At 42.2% G+C, this 17397-nt stretch overlaps 2 protein-coding genes across 3 annotated transcripts in view; one reads left to right on the top strand and one right to left on the bottom strand.

Annotated features, from left to right (window-relative positions):
- The window catches only part of SH3BGRL (SH3 domain binding glutamate rich protein like), a 266619-nt gene that overhangs the window by 224259 nt on the left and 24963 nt on the right, over nucleotides 1–17397 (top strand). The gene's annotated exons all lie outside the window — the stretch shown is intronic.
- LOC146829185 (uncharacterized) overlaps nucleotides 1–17397 on the bottom strand; it is a 64466-nt gene that overhangs the window by 28160 nt on the left and 18909 nt on the right. Inside the window, exon 2 of the mRNA XM_085607828.1 lies at nucleotides 2199–2331. The gene's annotated coding sequence lies outside the window, so the exon portion shown is untranslated. The remainder of the gene's footprint in view (nucleotides 1–2198; nucleotides 2332–17397) is intronic.

The raw sequence follows: 17397 nt of genomic DNA, 5'->3' as shown, positions 1-17397 counted from the left end.
CGTTTTTAGGTCTCGCCTGACCCAGCGCATGCGCTGGTATGGCGAGACTTATTGAGAGGGCTCCAAAATAGTGCTACCAGGCCAGCCTACAGCTACTGTGTGCGCGTGCGCCACGCTTTACCGCGATTACTTTCACTTTTGCGGCCGCTTTGATGTTTGAACGTGATCGCGATCACTTTCGCGGCTGCACGGCCGCTTTGCATAGCCAATAGGTCTCGCTTTTGGGACCTTTTAAGTGTTTAGTTATGCAACTGTTGCATAGCTAAACATTAATAAGGTCCCAAAGGCGAGACCTATTGGCTATGCCAATGCTTGTTTTGTTTGTTTTATGCAAGACACGCCTCTCTCTCTCTCTCTCTCTCTCTCTCTCTCTCTCTCTCTCTACACACCTCTCTCCCTCTCTCTCTCTACACCTCTCTCTCTCTCTCTCTACACCTCTCTCTCTCTCTCTGCACACCTCTCTCTCTCTGCACACCTCTCTCTCTCTCTCTCTCTCCACACCCCTCCTTCTCTCTCTCCCTCTCTCTCTCTCTGCACACCTCTCTCTCTCTCTCTCTCTCTCTCTCTCTCTCTCTCCACACCCCTCCTTCTCTCTCTCTCTCTCTACACACACCTCTCTCTCTCTCTCTACCTCTAAGTGGCAGTTGGAGCCTAAAAGCACTGCTTGTGCTTTAAAAAATAAATAAAATAAAGCATTGGCATAGCCAATAGGTCTCGCCTTTGGGGCCTTATGAGTGTTTAACCATGCAACAATTAATGTTGTTCCACCAAGGAAATTGTGCTGCATAACTAAATACTTATAAGGTCCCAAAAGCGAGACCTATTGGCTATGCCAATGCTTGTTTTTTTAGCTATCACTGATGTGGTCGAATGACACCAGAAGGCCACCATCGGAGTAGGTGGCAATTAGGGTCCTACATGATTAGTATGCATGTCGTAGGCCAACCTGTGACCATCTCCGAATTGAAATTTAACAAGCTGACCTATTTGTACTATGTGTATTATTAATATACTTTACTGGTTGCAATCTGCAAGCAGTAATTAGTACATCTGGCCCAAAATCTTTGAAACAAATATATAATCTTTAATTGGAAAGGTTGGCCCCTCCAAAAAAACAATTGATCTTGGTGGGTTTAGGGCAGATCTACAGTTATTATTTCGAGAGATATCAATACTGTTTACCTCTACTGCATTATCTTATCTGTATTTAAGTTTTGTCAAATGCAGCATCTCTATCAATGAAAAAATACACCTCCATGAACCTTAGAAAGGCTCTATAGTTTATTGAAATGTGAAGACTCAATATCCCAGAATGAATCTGTGTGGTTTTGCATTACGTCTGCCTGAATATTTATATTTAGACGTCCGCTATAATTGATTGGCTTTGTCTGCATCAGTACAAGTATGATATTTGATCATGTGTTTTTTCCTCGAAGCCCAAAGACGTGCCTGAATCTTTCGCTGGAGAGGGATTGCCACCCACTCTTTATTTTTTTGTATGGAAGCACTTTCACTTTTCACCCTGAGGGAATAAACTTTGTGATATTTTTGTAATTTTTGGCAGTGTTTGATCCTTTGGAGTATTATGTTACAAACAGGGCTGCCAAGGATTGATTGAATGGTGTGGTAGTTTGTTTTGAGCTTGGTGAAGTTAGTTTTACTTTCGTCCATTGCTTTGTTGGGTTTATTTTGGTGTCGTTGGATGTTGCACCATTTGTGAATAAACTTAACAGAAGAATTGCATGCACTGAGTGCTGTCTATTTTGATGACTAAGGGCTGCAAAGGCCGGATGACTGCTCTGTTTGAATTAGGACTTAATAAACCAACTGACCCTCAAGAATGCATTAAAATGAATAACAAAATCCAGCAATAGAATGAAATGTTAATATTGAACATACAGTAAAGAGACCGATTGAAGAGATTTGTAAAGCAAAAACTAATCACCATGGTTGACAGATCTACCAGGATGTGTGAGGCACTGCCCCACCTGTCCTTGAGTAGGGAGGAGCAGGAGATGTTTGTGTCAAGGACTGAGCTTGATATATCATTACTGAGTCTACTTCGAGATCGCCCAAGGAAAGGGCAAACCCTCCCAGTAGCCATGGTGCGACCTTGCATAGAATACTTTACATGCAAGGTAACAAGTGTCTCCGATGGAAGGTCGCAGCTAAGGGGAAAACCCACAAGGGTAAAATACCTCCTTAAGAAATCCATGTTGATCTTGATTGATGATGTAGATTACATTGGTGATCATCAGGAAGTCACCATACTCCCCTGACCGCAGGAGGGAGAAAAGAGCCAAGCAGTATATAGGTCCAGAGTCCAATTATCTAGAAAGAAATTGTTATAAAACAGTTTGAAGTAAATAACATCAAAAATAGCAAACGCTATTACAGGCACAGGAAGGTTTGCAAGGAACGACCAAATCTGCTTGAGAAAAATGAGGGGCAAAAGTGTAGACCAAAGGGACATAGAATGCGTTTAAAAATCATAGAGCAAAATGCTTTGCAACATATATTTCCAAGCGTTAATTTTTATATGTGAAATGTAGAGGAAGAGAACGTACAACATTTTGGATTGGGAAGTCCATGTGATTCCCAATGGAGACACCAATGTTTTTGATTGGGCACTTTAGATGGGCAAGCTCAAACTTCCACTGAAAACAGAGTGTGCCCCTGGTCCCATGAACAAGAAGCCCAGGTTTGACTTTCCACATGACATCCAGTCATATTTAGGCCCACTGCCTAGGCTTTCATAGGTGCCGAGACGCTGTGTTAAATCCAACTAAAAAAGGTCCCACTGCAAACAGGTACACTGTGAACAGGAGGGGCATGCCCAAGACTACTACTCCTCTGAAAGCTGCAAAAACTTAAATAAGTTCTAGTTTTGTGCTTACCTCTGGGAATGAATGTGACAGTATGCCCCCCTTTAGAAGCTCTGGGATTATGTTATTGTCTTAGGAAAAAATGACAGACCATCACTAGAGCATGTACTGAACAAGCATCTTTTCAAGAGTGCTCACAGGAATTCCCTTCCACTGGATCAAAAACTGAACTCTTCCTCTAAATTTTAGGGAATTGCAGATCTCGTGAATCTCATAGTCAGCTTGTTCATGTACCTTGATTGGGAGAAGTTCAGGTGTCAATTGATGGTAAGGATCAGGCACATTAGTCTTTTGTTGCGATGTATGAAAGAAAGGATTACTCTTCAAAGTATGAGGTAACTTCAGCTGGAAGGCCACATAATTAACTTGATGTGTTTTCACAAATGGGCCAAAAGTTTCTTGCCAAAATTTTACTAGCATAGTATGAATTGGAATAAAACGAGCAGACAAAAACCTTCTTCCCAGGACACAAAAAGAAGTAGAACTTGATCTTGATATGTCGTCATGTTCTTCATCATTGCTTTGGAATGGTGTAAACTTTCTGAAATGAATTGTCTATGTTTCCTCAAATTACTCAAGTAGCTTCCAAATTACTGAAGTAGCTACAGGAATTAATGGATCCATTTGTGGAGCTCAGATGGAAACCGTACAAGCAAAAGATTGAAACCTTTGTAGCACTAAGAATAATGTTGTTATAGAAAAGAAACCATTGAAATATATGAAAATCAATCCTCCTGAGTAGCAGCACTCTCAACTTTAATTCATTCTGTTAGCCTGTTGGATTGATGATGTTAACCAAACGCTAGAGCGTGTTCAATTCCCAATGCCTTGAATATTGTCTTCCAGAAATGTGACACTCAGTACCTCTATCCGAGATATTTCTATGAGGCAACCAATGAATAACCCATGAAACCAAACGATATCAGCCAACACTTAACGGAGCATTTATTTTGTTTTGTGGGCCGTGTTTGAAAATAGTGTCTACTATCCCCATTATCACATGATATTCTTCAGAAGGTTGAAAATCACTCATTAAAGTTGTTGAGACTGTATGTCATGGTTCAGGGGCCACCAGTAAAGACTTTGGATAACCAGAAGGCTTATACTGCAAGGATGTATGCTAAGCACACATGAGGCAGACAAGATCAAATTCTTAGACATAGAAAATAACAGTAGCCACCAAAAAGATAATGAATCCAAATTCCCCTCCCTTATGACCAGTTATAGCAGGGTGTTGACACATTTTCTTTACTTAGACCTGTAGTTCCTCAGTGGGACTAAAATAGCTTGTTGACTAAATATAATTCATTTGCCTGATCTAATGGAGCCTTCGTATGAAGGTTTTCCAAGTCTCTTGGATTTACCTCTTCTTGTGCTATCTTTTATTCTTTCCAAAAAAGACTGTCCCAAGACCTAGTTTGGAGAACTTACAGACCATCTATATGTGATTACAGATTCTGCATACAAGCGGGGCAAAGCATCTGCCACTACATTTTTTTAACCTGAAATATAGGTGATGTCAAAATCATTCTGTGCAAAGAAAAATGCTTATTGTGGTTAACAATTGTGTCTGCATCAGAGGTTTCTCAACATTGGAATGGGATTGGTGAAATGCTGCATGCTCCTTCTCATACTTTTCCTGTGTCTGAAGGAAAACTGCTCCTATAGCTCCGTCTCAAGTGTCGAGTTCCCCGTCAGCAGTAGAATTGCCCAAGTCAAAGGAGGGCTAGAAAGGCAAATAATTAAATAGCCAACTACCGCTAGTGCTAGATTTAAAGTGTGCAGTGTGAAAAGCAAAATGCATTGTGAGAGAATAAACTGAGATCAGTTGACTTTACAATGCATGTTGATGGCAGTGGTAGTGGTTTTGTTATTGGTGGTAGTTTTAGCAGTGATGATGGTGTCTTATTGGCGGAGGATTTGCTTTTTTTGTCAAAGTGCCTCTTTTTGCATGCTCTCTCCAATGGAATTTGTTAAAAAAGCCCCTTTGATGGGTTTAAATATTAATTAATCACCGCTAAGTAGGCATTATAGCCCATAAGGCAGGGTGCATGGTATTTAAATGTAGGACATGGTGAAAGTTAATATTAAGCATGCTCTCTCAATTACTAGCAGCTAATAGTGGGATGTCCTACTCCCATGGCTTTTATTTGCTTGCAGGAAGGTCCCACAACAGGGAGTCGGCTTCAGTCCCTGTCAACTTTAGTATGGGTACCCTGTAAGAGGTCCCTTAAATTGTGTCCTTGAAAGATGGGATAAAGCTCTCAAGGAACCCAAACATGACATTTCAATCTATGTACTGGGCCTGCGTTACTCCATGGCTGGGTACATGATGAGGGCTAACAGGAACATGGTCGACAGGCAGGAGCTGATCAAGCACTGGTATGATCAGAAGGCAACTTTTATGAAGTATCAGCCAGCCCAGAAGGTATGGGCTGTGGAGCCTGTGGCTCCCAGGCCCCCCTAGGACAAATGGGCTGGGCCCTGAGTGGTACTGGATAAGACCTTGATACTCGCAGACACTCTCACTAGGTGATCCCTGTCATCAGTTTGAGGCCTCACTTTGACAGGGCAGACATGACCATGCTGATGGTCACTGACGGAAGAGAGGAAGAGAAGAAGTAACCTATCCCAGACTTCCTGTCCCACAATGCCAGGGGCGGCTCATTGGAGGGAGGAGTGCTTTCTCCTACACTGATATAACAGCAACAGAGAGAATTTCGCCAATTGTTGGGGCATTTTGCTGGGCTGTTGCTGACTCAGTGGTGTATTCACAATATTGACACTGGTGATAGTTTAACTGTCACAAATAAATTATAGAGGTTGTCAGATAAAGTAAAGGCCAGCATCCGGGAAGAAGTTGCCGAAATGTTGTCCCTGGGGGTGATTGAACTCTCCAGTAGTCCCTGGCGCCCAAGTCCAGCCTAAGAACTTAGGTTCTGTGTGGGCTACAGAGCACTTAATGCTGTCACTAAGACTGACACATACCCCAGTCACAGAACTCATCGACTGGTTAGGGGCTGTCAAGTATCTCAGCACATTTGATCTGACTTCGTGTTACTGTCAGATTGCTCTGACTGGGAGAACATAGGAGACCTCAGCATTCTCAATTCCAGAGTGTCACTTCCAATTTAAGGTAATGCCCTTTGGATTGAAGAATGCTCCGGTGACCATCCAGAGGCTGGTGAACAGGGTACAGCTGAAAACCTTTTGTGTAAAGTATCTTGATGATATTACTATCTTTAGCTCCATATGACGGAAACACCTGACCCACCTCAGAGAAGTGCTTCAGGCCCTGCATCAAGTGGGACTGACTTTCAAGGCCAGCTAGTGCCAGATAGCACAAGCGCCTCTAGTGTGCCTAGACTACTTAGTTGACAGGGGACATGTGCAGAATCTCCAGCACAAGATTCAAACTTTCTTGGCTTAGGAGCGTCTGAAAACCCAGACGTCAGTCAGAGCTTTCCTGGATCTAACAGTGGTCCATTTCCATACAGAGTATGGACTGTACAGTGGAGTATAGACCTGGCACTGACCACACTAATGCAGATGACCTTTCCAGGTTCTTTCATTTAGATGACAACTGCCAAGTGAATGGTGGAGTTGCTCCTCACTTTTCATCTGGAAGGGGCCGTGTAGGAAATTGCCTCTTTTTGCACAATCACCCCCATATTTTGTGGACAGAAGCAACTGTTTTAAAACTCTGTGCTGTGGTACATTGCCTGCCAGACCTCAGTGCATGTGATCTGACCCCTAAGGCAAGTCGAACTGGCTCCAGGCCTAGCACTGCAACCTGGAAGATGCAGTTTGAAACTGCAACCAGACTTGTTAAAATATACGTTTTAGCAAATTTAAACCTTCCTTTTAATAAGTCATTCGTAAGTTGGCATTATAGCTCAAAAGGCAGAGTGCATGCTATTTAAAGGTAGGACATATAGAAAGATAATATTAAACATGTCCTTACAGTTAACTTACATTTAAATTTAATAATTCTATCTTCGGTTAAGAAATAGCTAAAAGTTACATTCTTGGACTCTTGGTAATATTTATCAAAAGCCCAAATTTACTGGTGAAGCCAGTTTATATTTTTAATACATATAAAGCAAAATGTATTTCTAGAACGTTACCTTTTTCCTGTCTAAATTCTCTAGAGGCTAATTTCCCTTAGCCTCCAACTGCAGCCCTCTGACTGTTCAAGCTCTGAATGAGGTGTGAAAACTGCTCCCAGAGCAGTGACAAAGGCCTGGGTGTGAGGAAGTATTTGTTCCTCTGGTAGGATGAACATTTGGGCAGTGCCCGGGAATTTAATTAACTTAAAAGGGAGACTCCCCCCCTCACAACCATATGTCAGATGACACCTGGACAGGCCCAATTCTTTGTTCTCCCGGTCGGACAGGATCCAATTCTAGTGGAAAGGGAGCTGCCCCCGGAAATGGTGTTAAGTGAATTGTTGCTTATTTCCCTGGCCAAACCTCTGTGGTAGGCACACAGGCTCTGCACAAGTGGAGAAGGGTTTCACCATCCTGGATTTATGTGTAGTAGGGCACACAGGAACTGATTTAACAAGCATTGACATAGCCAATAGGTCTCGTCTTTGGGACCTTATAAGTGTGTAGCGTTGCAGCACATTATCCTGAATGATTCATTATAGTTTAATTTCTGAATATGTGTAAGGTTATATCAATTCAAAATTGGAACCTGTGGAAGCTCGTGACATCAGGAGCAGTGTCAGGTAGCTTGCAGTTGTGTAGGGGAAGCCTAGGAAAGCTCGAAGAAGTGAGGAACATGAGAAAGCTTGCATCATTAGGAGCAGTGTCGGCTAGGTTGCAGTGGTGTAGGGGCAGCTAAGAGAAGCTTTCCAAAGTGAGTCCCTGTAAGCAAAAATACAAAATCAATCAAAAAAGGAAACCAAAAAATACAGATTCCAGGTGTTTCTAAGACAGAGGTGGGCACAAAAGAGCTGCCTTCTCCCACCACACATTCAGCAGCTGAATAATATAAAATGTTCTGGGTGCAGAGGTTGTGGCGTAACGGCCAGAGCTGCCGACTTGGTTCGTGTCTCGGCATTAGCTCAACATCCAGTGATTCTTCTGGGCAAATCACTCACTCTCCCCTGCCTACCGATACTGAATGTGTAATGTAACTGTGCTCCTGTAAAGCACGCCAATACCTTTGGGTCGAGTTGGCGCTATATAAAACTGCTAACAAAAAAGGAGAGTTCCTGCCAGTGTTATTGAGCGATCGGGGAAAGTGGCGTAATGCTGCTTTCATAAAGGGGGGGTTTCAGATTGCTAATTATCTGAGACTGAAACGTGATCATTGCTTGACTATCTCACTCGAGACCTCCTCTTTGTTTAGTGTCTACACATACTCTCGGTGCTGAGAGTAATTACAAGAAAATGCAATGCATTCTTTGACTTGGCTACACACCAGTTGGACGGATTTACACAGCGTGCAGTACAAGCAAGAAATTTCCATAGTTCACAGCATTATATAGGTACCATTTAAATGAACTAAAGCTTTTGTTAGTAATATATTGTACACGGAGCTTCTTTAACATTTTACAGGTGTTGTTTGCTGCCACAATCACTTGGAGCCACCCAACGAGCTGCTTCAAGGGTGGATTCTTGCACGGGCCTGGCTCACCTCCGCTTTCTGCTTCTGCTGCCTCTGCGGTGCAACATGTAAAACACATTGACAAAGTCAATAGATTTTGCCTAGGCGAAAATTATTGACTTTGCCAATGCTTGTTTAGAACTAGTACCCTGTTCGCACCCGTATGGAAAAGCTAAACATATATTGTTTTCGTCTTAGATTCTCCTCTGTGGGAGGTGAGGGAAGTCGTTGATTTTCATTTTGAACACTGGATTCCCCGTGTACATGGTTCACCCAAGGGTATTAATTATTTCAACTCAAGCACGCGCCGATTGTATAAGGAAAAAATACGCACTGTGAACAAAGCAGAACTTCCCCTTTTTGTGGCGTTAAAAAGCGCGTGCTGCGCTCCCTTCAAGTAAGGTCAGGTAAGGTCTTCTCAGGTTACCGATGACCGGCAGTGGCCTCGGTCCGGGAGAGAAGTTGCTGTATTTGTCACTCTTCCGTCCGTTTATAATGTTTATTAAAAAAACGAGTGTTACAACACAAAGCAGCAATGTGACAAGGGGATCAGCAAAATACATCTTCATGTGTAGCCCAGCAACACCAGAAGCGGCAGGGGAATAGCGGGGCACTGTGGAAAAGAATGCTTAGGCCCGTTTGAGTTTTCACCACGTGTTGCGACACATTCCGCTTTCACTCCTCCTCCCGTTATGCTATTTGTGTGCTGTACCAGTCACGTTGTGTTAAAGGGAAATGGTTTATTTACATTAACAAACAAGCAACGAAGACACAAGCAGGTGGAAACAAACAAGGGCTACGCGTACGCGAAAGTGAAAGCGACCGTGTTAATTGGAAACATGATCCACAACAGATGGCACCCTGCGTGCCGCTGCTTGCTCCCGCAAGCTGGAGGCCGTGGAAGTAAACATTTACTGAAAAAGGTGGGGCATGCACCCGCCTTTGGCCAATTGCGTGCTTTCATTTTTTAAAGCCACACACAAAGACCAATACAATGTGTGGAAAATCTAAAGCCTCACGCACGAGTTTTCTGAAAGTCAAGTTATTCCAAGAGGCCCTCTCCTAGAGCAGCGCATACGTGCTGTGCTAGGCTTGACCTAAAAATGGGTAGGGCTACCCCTATAATCATTTTCGCTTTTGTCTGGAGGGGAGGTAGACTTCATCCCCAACCACAAGCCAGTGCTAGCCATAAATGTGGTGCCCCTAAGCATCTTCCTAAAGGCACTTTGGACCTGTGGAAGAATAAAAGAAGGATTACACCTGCTGTTTGAGGCCTGTGAGGAGACCTGAGGTGCTGGGTCTGCTCCCACTTACTCAGGTTAAGGAATTGGACTGCAAGAGTAATTTGATTAACCTCCTGTTTAGCAATAGGGCCACAACAAGCTGCACGGAGGCTTTTCCTGAGGAGCCCACCCAATCAGTTCCAACTTGACCTGCCCTGGACCCTGCTGATGGTTTTTGCTGGAGTGATTGTTGACCCCCAAGTGCTGTTCCTGGGACCGATGCTCCCTCTAGGCCAGACGTCTCCAACGAGTAGCTCGTGAGCGACTGGTAGCTCTCCAGCTACCTGTAAGTAGCTCCCCTGCGTGCAGCCTCGGCATCAAAATTAGAAGCTTGTGCTAGGCTGAATTAATGTAGCATGTATTTGAAATACAAATGTGTGTATGTTCAGAGCTCTTAAGGTCATGTGTGAAGAAAAATGGTAGAATTTCCAAAATATATTAAAAGTTAATATTTGAGTGAGAAATCAAAAAGTGTTGGCAAGATTTATAAATATTAACTTGCTGCCAGGGGCAGCGTACCTATTGCTGTTCTGGATTATGCATGCAGAGGCATCCCACATTGACATGGCATGTTTACTTTACTTCTAGCAATGGTGTCTGAGGCACTGAAGTAATCTCTGCTGCTCATTCTTCATTTGGAGGCCACTAATGTAATCTTGTCTGGGGTGGTAACTACTACATCTCTAATAACATCAGTAGCTTGGTAGGATTTTCATTGAACATAAGTAGCTCTTCTTACAGAAAAGGTTGGAGACCCCTGCTCTAGGCTTTGCACCTGCACTCGCACCCAACTTCCCTCTCCGTAGCACACACTTGGAGGCTGAGCGAAAACATTTACAGGTATAACTGCCATGCTGTGACATATTTCAACAAAAATCTTTACTTCTTTTCATCTGCATCTGGCCTGGGTTTCTGCTTTTTGAGATTGTCTCTCCCTTTCTGTTATCATTTTCTGAAAAAGAGAGATTGGAGAGGCAGCAGATGAAGTTCATTTCACAGCTGTATAAACTCATCTGTGGTTGCTTGGACAAATGCCCGGAGATGCTTGCCATATAAATTAATTTCAGAACACAAATGTCCTAAGTCAATTATGTGAACTGATTTCTTTGATAAAACTAGGTTTCGGAAATCGTTTTGGAGTAACAGGGCAAACAGGGACAAACAAATGTGCTACGTGTGCTTTTATTAGTGCGAAACAAATGCACTAGTTATCATCCATGTAAGTTTTCCTTTGTCCTGCTTACAATATGACATCCTTTGTAAAAAGCATCCAACATTCATGATCCCAATCTAAATGACAGGAAATCTGAAATGCCCATTCCCAGACCATAAGAAAACCTGTTAACAATATCATGGCGAGGCACTGGTGTGCTTCTAGTATACTTTAGAAGTACACTTCAGCCATGGACCTCCAGAAGGTATGACCATGGGGCCTAAGCTCATGATTGCAATAGTAAATCTCCCCCAGCTCTGTGAGGATTGGAGCTCAGCTAAGTAAAATGAGGGTATGTGTGATGCTGAACACGTTTCTCCCCTCCATCTCCTAAGCTCAGGGATGATGATGCAAGTGTCACAACCAATAACAATATTGAGTTATTCCAGACCATTGAAAAATAATGCTGTTGCAAAGCTATTTACATTTTATTTATTTTAATGTAGCTTTGTATAACTTTGTTCTTAAGTTAAAAAGGGATGTGCCTCGTCTTTGAAGTGAGGTATTTCTTCTGAACTTGTAATGACTTCTGCTTAATATATGATAGAAACAAATTCGCTGTTATTATTTATCTGTAAATAATCTATTTTCTTTCTCAGTGTGGAAGGCTGCAATAAGGAGTCACCAGTGCATGCACTACCTACATGGCAGCTCTCCCTGGTGTAGGCTGGCTGTCTCTGCGCAGATGTGTCTGTAGTTGTATGAGTGATTGTGGGTGTCCTGGCAGGGCTTCACCTGCTCAACCCACTATCTTGTTTCTCATCGTGATCTCATTCAGGAACACGTACAGTATTTCAGTTTCCTCCCAAACCAAAGAAAAAGTGACACTGCAATGTGCGCACTTCAAAAATGGGGCCTTTTCAGCTAGGATTTAAATTGGGAACGAGCAATGGAGTTCGTGTTGAGCTTAGAGAGTACGTGCTTAGCTTAGAGAGTACGTGCTTCTAAGAGCAGGTCTCTATAGGCTAAAAATCACCTTATTGTTTGTGTAGACTGATCTCACCCATTGAATACCGCACTTGTTTTCCAGAACACTGAAGACGCCCATTTCAGACCCCTAGATCCGCTCAAAAGTCCTTCTAATGATATCCCAACACTGGAGGCCAGTCTCAGCCACTTTAACCTTTTCTCATTCCGGAGATTGTATTTATTAGTAAGGGAGAAAAGTAACCTCTAGTTACAGGGTAGGGTACTGCAGCCTTTGTCCACTTTGATGAGCATTCCTCGCAACCTAGTGAAAAATAACATTCTGAAGTAATGTCGTGCACCATTTGGGACTCTGCCTCCTTTAATGATTTTAAATGTTAGTTACCCCTTAGATGGCCTTTAGATTATCTGCTCAATTGATATAGACGCAAGATGGGCTTTTTTGAGCCGTACATATAACAAGTGCTTCAAATAATGTAATAGTATATTAACACATATAAAACAATTTTTTACACTTTGCTAAATCTTTTACTCACCATTTAACTTTTATTCCTGCCAGATTTCAAGCATGTATCTCTTAAGGTGCAAAATAGATTAAGCGGAGTTCCTTGAATTTGAACAGTGGGAAAACCGTCCCAAGCTCTGGACCTCGATGTGCATGCTATACTGACCTCTTCTGGTGTTCTCTGTATATTCAATTAACTGGATTGAACGGACACCACCCTGAACAAGAAGAACACATTTTATAGCTGTTGAGCTAGCTCACCAAAGTAAGTGCTCACTGCTGACTGTAATCCACAAGTGTGAATGGTGTAGTACAGTCGCACTCTTTTCTTCTTCCAAGATTGATAATATCAGTGCCGTTGAGTTTGGTAATGTTGACACCAGTGCTTTAAATGGGCCGGTACTCACCGGTACTGAGAACCGGCACTTCTCCGTGTTCTCCCATTGAGTACCGGGACTTCTCCTTGTGTTAAGAGAGTACCGGTACTCCTAGTGGCATGCTGTGGTCAGTCTCTGGGTTATGGGCGCTTGACAGTTAATGTCGAGTGGATTGTGACGCTAGGTTGCGGCTGCAGCCCTACACTCAGAGCCGGCATTTGTTAAGATAGCGCCTTAGGCGGAGAGAAATTTGGCGCCCTTGCTAATAGAGACTGAAATTAAGCAGCAGGGGGTCGTTTTTGAGTTGACTGGTTAGTCCCTGGATGAGCCGTGACTGCCCCTTGAACCCAAACGCCTCGGGACCTCCCCAGCTCACCTAAATCACCGATAGTTTAGCTGCCTCACGGTGAGGGGTCTGTTGGTGTGTGTATCAGCAGGGGTGAGATGGTGAAAGGAGCGCGAAGAAAGGGGCAATGAGGTGTTAAAACGGGCCGGCCCTGCTCACACCCTGACAGCGCGACAGGACAGGAAGACACCTGTGGTTTTCTAAGCTAGAGCTCTCGACATTGGAACTGTCGCGCTGTCAGTTATAGGGAATGTTTGCAGATCCATTGTCTGTCAAACTGCCTTAAAAAAAAAAAGTCTGCTTTCGCGTAAAACTTCTGCATCTCACGTTAATGCCCTCGGGCTAAGTTCACGCTATATATAATTACAGCAGAAACACCAATTACACCCTGCAGCTATGGGCAGAACTTGGCCAAAGGCACTTTGAACATTGAAGAAGAAAATGGTGATAGTGTACAAGGCTGCCTTGAAGCCACGCCCACAGACACTCCCCTCCCAGGCTCACCCCAATCAATTTGGTGAGTACCAGCACTTCTCTTTTTCCATTTAAAGCACTGGTTGACACGTTTGTTACAGATGAGCCAAAAGAGGAAAACTATGGTAGCAGGCACAATACAATAGCCTTCAATTTAATCAACTTATAAATGATCTCTGTAGAGTGCCCGCAATCATCAATTGCAAAGTATTTAACAAGATGGTCATTTAATCCAAAATAAGCATTCAACTGGCGTAACTAGTTCAAGTTTATAAGCAACAGAAGATGTTACCTTTTTTTTTTTAACTTTTTTTTAAAAAAATGTTTGACCGACGCTCACCTTTGCCTACAACTTACTTGTTGTTAGTGTTCTGCACTCAGCTGAAAAAGTGTTCGCACAGTCTGTTGCAGCACACCGACGAAAATAATTAGAGAGACCGCTGACTGGGACCATTGGCTGTGTCCAACACCCTGAAAAACCTGGAACATAAGAACTTTTTGGCTCCAAAGACCTCAGGAGGACCAGGACAAAGCTGGCAAGTTGATCGAACCACTGTGAGTTGCTGCTGAGCTGAAGATTCAGGTTTCTCCTGCCCAGAGCTTTTGCACAGCAGCAAATCAGTATTAGAGTAGACTTCGCGGAGAAGGCATTCAACTTTCTGGAGCCCTCTTCAGCTACAACCTTGCCTGTCTGGAGGAATCCGAGCTCCAAAAAAGTGACTAAGTCCAAACATAGAAAACTTGACCAGACGAAGGTGCCAGAAGTATCCGGCTGGTGAGAGGACTTCCCTGGGCGCACATTTTAGATTTTCCAGCTCTAAGCTTTTCCTGCATAAACCAGTGGCTTCTCCAAGACCTCATTGAACACCTAGCCGACATCATGGATCACTTTTTGGATACAGCCTCCCGCCTAGCCCCCACTTGATGACTTTGACTTTTTATTTTCAGGACTAAGTCCGAAGGGAAAATCTCTGGCCAGGTTGAACCTGGTTGATGTTTCTAAACCTCAACCCATCGTGGTAGGCCTCAATTGCACCTACAATCCAGTCTTCCAAGACCAGTTGGCCTGCATTGGCGCTTAAAAAAAAAAAAAGGTTTTGACCTTTTTTTTTTTTTTAACTTTCATATCTCAAGTTTCCTTATTGGATTTTTTTTGTCATTTTGTTGCCATTTTGTTAAAAATTGTTCTCTATTTTTATAATTTGAAATGGGATTTTTATTGTGTTGTGTTTTGAACAGTTTTGTTAATTCTAAATGCTTAACACATTTCCTCAAGTTAAGTTTGTTTGCTTTGTGCCGTAGCTACCAGGGGTTGAACTCAGGTTTCAATTACTGACACCTTTACTGGACCTAACAGCAATAGTGACAATATTACTTTTGAGGGATTCCACCCTCTGCCAACTGATAATCCACTTTCTCACAGTGGTGATATTGGTGGAATTGGTATTGGTAGTGATGGTGTGGTATTGATGGTGGTATTATTATTAGTGGTGTTGTGTCATTGGTGGGGTGGTATTAGGGTGGTGTAGTAGTATCCTCACGATAAAGATTCAATCAATCCAAAGAAAAGAGATATAGTTGAAGCAGGTAGTTTATTCCATGAGGAAAACCCACGACTGATCGCAGTAAAATACAAGAGGAATCTGAATACTACAGTTTGCATTCCAGAACCTAGTGATGTCAAGTAATTGAAATATACACAGAGCCTTAAAGAGACATTACTGCAATAATGGTAAATTCTTATATACTACATTACTACACATCCTTCCTCTTTTAGGAGAAAAGACAAACTATAAAATCTAAATATTACTAATTCCTAAATCAGATAATGAACATAAAAAAAAACACAACAAAAACAAAATAAAAATAAAGCAACTTTAATTCATGACGTAGTCACGAAAACGTGTGGGCATCCTTCTCAGTCTTCCTTCACAGTTCATTCTACGAATGCCATCACCTTCTCCTCTATCATAACGCAAAGTGTTTGGAATGGGAGGAGAAGAAACAAACGGTGAATCCCCTTGGCCTGATGATAAAGGAATAGGAGAAGTACTGTGTACAGACTGAGGAACATGAGATGTAGTGAGATTATCACAAACACCAAACCAATCTGAACCAGAACTGTCCTCAGCAACAGTATCCTGTTTATTTTCCAGAATGATTTTGGCTTGTGTATTTGTTATTTTAATAAGAGCATGTTTGTTCCACCACCCTCGATCATGTAACAGAACTGCCATGTGTGACACTCTTGAGACCTGAACTGGGGCAGAGAATTTAGACTGTCCTTTTGGAACTTTAATTTGTTTTTTGATACTAACCCAGTCTCCAGGCTGTAAAGGTTTGTTAGAAACATGCATTCTATTATCATAATTATGTTTGTAGATTTCTTGCTTTTTCCTAACCTGATCCCTGATTCTATCCAAATCAATAGGGGACTGAATAGATTTCTCCATAAGCCAGGCAGGATTAAGTTTAGAAGAAGACATGCGACCCCTTAACAAAATGAAAGGTGCAACACCCGTTGTGCTATGGGGTGTGATGTTATAATTCCATACTTTCTGAAGTAAGAAGGAAGGAATGTTTAAGCCATTTGAAATAGCAGATTGTACTGCTTCCTTGAGTAAGCGATTAGCACGCTCCACAAGGCCATTTGAGGATGGACTGTACAATGGAACAAGAATGTTTGACATCTAAAGCACTTAAAAATGAGTAAGTCACGAGCTGTAAAGTGTGACCCATTGTCTGTTACAATCTGTTCAGGAGTGCCTTCGGTAAAAAATAATCGTTGCAAAAACAAAATAACAGAGTTAGTCAGCATTTTTCATAAAAGAAAAATAGATCCATTTAGAAAAATAGTCAACAGCAACAATCAAATATTTCTTCTTGTATTCAGAGCTGAGAACGGTCCAGAAAAATCCAAACCAATTTTTTTCCAAGCTCCACTAGGCCACTGAACAGGACAAAGAGGCGAGTTTGAAGTCTTCCAATGCTTGTCAGAGCAAAGGCATTGGGGACACTTGTTAACATGTGTTCTAACCTGATTGTCAATTCCAGGACACCAATAAGTTTGTTTGATCTTATTGATGGTTACGGTTGTGCCAGGATGCCCTTCATGAGCTAACCTAATGATTGTATCTCTAATACCTCTTGGAGGAACAAATTTATCTTGACGAAGCAAGATATCATTAGAAAATGATAACTCTTCTGCAATTTGAGCAAAAGTTTTTTCTTCCAAAGATAAATTACGATCAGAAGGCCAACCGTTAATTAAATATTTTTTTACGTTCTGTAAACAATTATCCTCCTCAGAATTACGAATCCAATCATCCTGAGTGTTTTTATAATTTTGTATTACATCCTGAATCGAACAGACACATTCAAATTCATCCTCCGATTTGAAAGATTCTTGCATATTTGAAAGTGGAATCCGAGAAAGACAATCGGCCCGTACCTTTTTCCCGCCAGGAATGTATTTAATGTCAAAATTATATTCCTGTAGTCTTGCTAGGAGTCTAATTAAACGTGAAGATGCTCTATTAGAGCAGCTGTCACCCAACATGTATATTAAAGGTTTGTGGTCAGTGTACAACAAAAATTTTATTCCCCAAATATAAGTTTTACATTTTTCCACAGACCAAGTGCACGCTAAAGCTTCACGCTCTATTGTGCTGTAATTTATTTCAGCTGAAGTCAACGTACGAGATGCAAACGCGATAGTGCCTTCAGGTCCATCTACAATTTGACTAAGAACAGCCCCAAGACCTTTTGCGC

Source organism: Triturus cristatus, chromosome 5_2 (genome assembly GCF_964204655.1).
Source record: "Triturus cristatus chromosome 5_2, aTriCri1.1, whole genome shotgun sequence".
NCBI lineage: Eukaryota > Metazoa > Chordata > Amphibia > Caudata > Salamandridae > Triturus > Triturus cristatus.
Note: the sequence above shows the minus strand (reverse complement) of the source record. Positions and strands in the feature narration are given on the sequence as shown.